The sequence below is a fragment of the Anabrus simplex genome, chromosome 11, assembly GCF_040414725.1.
Source record: "Anabrus simplex isolate iqAnaSimp1 chromosome 11, ASM4041472v1, whole genome shotgun sequence".
NCBI lineage: Eukaryota > Metazoa > Arthropoda > Insecta > Orthoptera > Tettigoniidae > Anabrus > Anabrus simplex.
Genome location: NC_090275.1, coordinates 29,561,273 through 29,565,078, shown reverse-complemented (window position 1 = coordinate 29,565,078; position 3,806 = coordinate 29,561,273). Strand labels below are relative to the sequence as shown.

The 3,806-nt window shown below is 38.3% G+C and overlaps 1 pseudogene; it reads left to right on the top strand.

Moving 5' to 3' along the window:
* Positions 1–517: 517 nt before the first annotated feature.
* LOC136883605 (5S ribosomal RNA) lies at positions 518–638 on the top strand (annotated as a pseudogene).
* Positions 639–3,806: the final 3,168 nt, after the last annotated feature.

The window sequence follows — 3,806 nt, the reverse complement described above, 5'->3', positions numbered from 1 at the left end:
GAGATGAGCTCGTAGTAGGACAATTATTATTATTATTATTATTATTATTATTATTATTATTATTATTATTATTATTATTATTATTATTATTATTATTATTATTATTATTATTATTATTATTATTAATCGTATTTTAATCTCTTCGCTGGTATTATACTATTGTATTCAGGAAGCTAAACGTTTATTTATTTTATATTGTATAGTACTGTATAACAGATATTTTATGTAGCCTATAGTAACATATCATCGTGATTTATTTCAGTCTATCCTTTTTAATATTCTTATATTTTTATTTCATATTATTTATGTATTCACTGGCTAATTGTAGAACAAGGACACGTATCTCTAACTTTGTCAGTTCAAATAAACCATATAAATATCTCGCCGGATGCATTCAATATTTTCCCTCTGATTAGTGTTTATAGTTAATAGAGGATGGTTGTCCAGTTATACTTCTTCTTACAACAATAATCACCACCACCACCTCTATCCTTTCATCTTAGTAAATCAACCCCTTGCCAACGGCCATACCATGTTGAATATACCGGTTCTCGTCCGATCACCGCAGATGAGCAACATTGGACGTGGTCAGTACTTGGATGGGTGCCTGCTTGGGAACAGACCACGTGCCGTTGGCTTAATTCCCTTTTTAGGGGCAAAAGATCTTCATAGGTCGACGCCCCGAATAAATAGTATTTTAAAAAATGTCAACCCCTTAGTGTCGTTCCCTAATACGAAACCGGAGAGGAGCTGAGGTTAATTTATATGGCATGTTTTACGACCGGATGCCCTTCCTGACACCAAGTTCAGTTGAGGAACTAATGAATGAAATGAATGATGATGAACGAAATTGGGTAAGCAGGTGGAAGGAATCGCCTATGGTCTTAGGAATTGTCCCGATATTTGCGTTGCAGTGAAAATGAGAAACCACGGAAAACCACTTCCAGGATGGCTGAGGTGGGAATCGAACCCACCTCTACTCAGTTGTCCTCCCGAGGCTGAGTGGACCCCGTTCCAAGTTTTGTGTCAGAGCCGGGAATCGAACCTGGGCCTCCGGGGGTGGCAGCTAATCACACTAACCACTACACCATAGAGGCGGACTATATCCTCACTTCAACCCCTAAATACCATCATAACCATGTGCAGAGATCTGTACCCTTTACTTATGTAATTACCACAATGAAGATTCTTCCTTATATTAAGACCTAGGTACTTACAATCATATGCCTTTGCTGGCAAGACGTAGTGTTTACAGTGCGCTATATCTTCTGGTATGGGCTAGAATAAAATTGTTACTTTCATTGACCTGTCTCAGTCTCTTCGTGGCTTTGACAATATGAAAGTGGCTGAGGTATGAGTGACGCTAGTAATGCCATTCCTTATGCAGCCAGTCCCTGTTATGAATGGTGTGAAAATGTCGCTCAAAGGGTCGGTTGGTGCAGGCATTTCAGTGGGCTTGGCAGACTGATGTGCAATGGCAACTTCTGGCTCAGTGAGGTAAGCAACGGGAAACTACCTCACTCCTCATTTCCCTAGTACGCCTCTTCAGTGCACCTAGGCCATCTATGACAGCTAACGGTGAACCTGTTGAGGATCCAACCAGCCTTCGGGCTGAATACCCAACATACATAACTTACAATCATCCCCAAACGGAACTTTCACCCCATCAACGCAATAATTAAAACTGAGAGGACTTTTTACTACTAGCGAAACTCACAACTTGACTTTTAACCCCGTTTATCATCATACCATTGTCTACTGTCCATTTCACAACATTATCGAGGTCATTTTGCAGTTGCTCACAATCTTGTAATTTATTTATTACTCTGTACAGAATAACATCATCTGCAAAAAGCCTTATCTCTGATTCAACTTCCTTACACATATCATTGATATATATAAGAAAACATAAAAGGTCCAATAATACTGACTTGAGGAATTCCCTTCTTAGTTATTACAGGGACAGATAAAGCTTCGCCTACTCTAATTCTCTGAGTTCTATTTTGTAGAAACGTAGCCACCCATTCAGTCACTCTTTTGTCAACTACAATTGCACTCATTTTTTCCAGTAGTCTCCCATGATCTATACTATCAAATACCTCAGACAGGTAAATCGCGATACAGTCCAATTGACCTCCTGAATCCAGGATATCTGCTATATCTTGCTGGAATCCTACAAGTTGAGCTTCAGTGGAATAACCTTTCCTAAACCCATACTGACTTCTATCGAACCAGTCATTAATTTCGCAAACATGTCTAATATAATCAGAAAGAATGCTAACCCAAAGCTTACATGCAATGCATATCGAACTTATTGGGGTGTAATTTTCAGCTTTATGTCTATCCCCTTTTCCTTTATACACAGGGGCTACTATAGCAACTCTACAATCATTTCGTATAGCTACTCCATGCAAACAATAATGAATTAAGTACTTCAGATATGGTACTATTTCCCAACCCATTGTCTTTAGTATATCCCCTGAAATCTTACCAATTCCAGCTGCTTTTCTAGTTTTCAACTTTTGTATCTTACTGTGACTGTCATTGCTGCCATAGGTAAATTTTAATACTTCTTTAGTATTGTAACTGTTCCACCCCGTCAAAACACTTGAGGGAGATGAAAGTTATTATCTTGGGAAACATGAATATTAAATAAACTATTTGTGGCTTGCCCGCAAATTGCCACGCAAATAGAAACAATCAACATTCCATGGTTCCCCATTTCTCTATGTAATGTTTGGGCGCCATGGTTACAGTTTTAAATAAAACTGTAAACCAAAATTCATATTTACTAGCATAGAGACTTTTACTGAAATCACAGGGGTAGGATTTTAAATAATTAACCATTAAGTATCGCTTAAGAAAGAAAATAGAATATAGAATACAAATGAATTTATTATACAAAAAAAAAAATTAGATGAATCGGAAAAGTTTCCTTAAAGCGTGGAGGAATTTATAATTTACTGAATTTACTATTGCTTGCTTTATCTAATTGAAGCTCACCAATTGCAGCTTTCGTTGACGTCATCTGGTTTCCGTGGTTACTCGTTCTCTTCTTTTCGATGTAGACTTTGCTCCATGGACATCCTTCCTTCCGTCCTTCTCTGATATGGTACGGGCTATCTGGACTAACACTCCCTACTTGCCTAATCTTTAAATTAGACATTGGCCCTATACTTGTAAAAACTGATCAGCGTTGATCGTATGAGGAGAAAATTCAGAGATATGAATTTTTCCATATTAGTAGAAATCTCAAACCAACTGAGCTATACTATTTATACGGTACAGACTTGTACCAAAATTCGATAGACTTGAACTAAACATAGTTCTTCGTCCACAATATTTACTGAATATCACACAAGCCATAAGCTTGTTTCGTTTCTCGTAGATCCGATAACCTTACGGCACCTAAGTATTGTATCGAAGCGATAACACATTGTACAAAAATAACTCTGTCGCGGAGCGACCACACACTGTATCAAAAATCAAATCACGTCGTTCAAAGTAGATGTTCACAGTAGAAGTAGTAGTGATGGAGTATCTCGTTAGGATGTTAGCTTCACAGCAGAAGTTGTACTTAGTTAGCTCCCGTTCTCGTGTTGAGAATCAGTATATATCCGGGCTCACCCCCACTCTTGGTACCAGGTCAATCTCAAAACTCATATACAACGAAGTATCTGATTCGATAGATCGAAGCATCAACTCCCCTTCCCTTCTTCCTCGACAAGTCCAGAAGGCGTGGCGATGATAAGCCTCGCGCACGGGTCGCTGTTTACTAGCCTTGGTCATAAAATAAACCCATGACT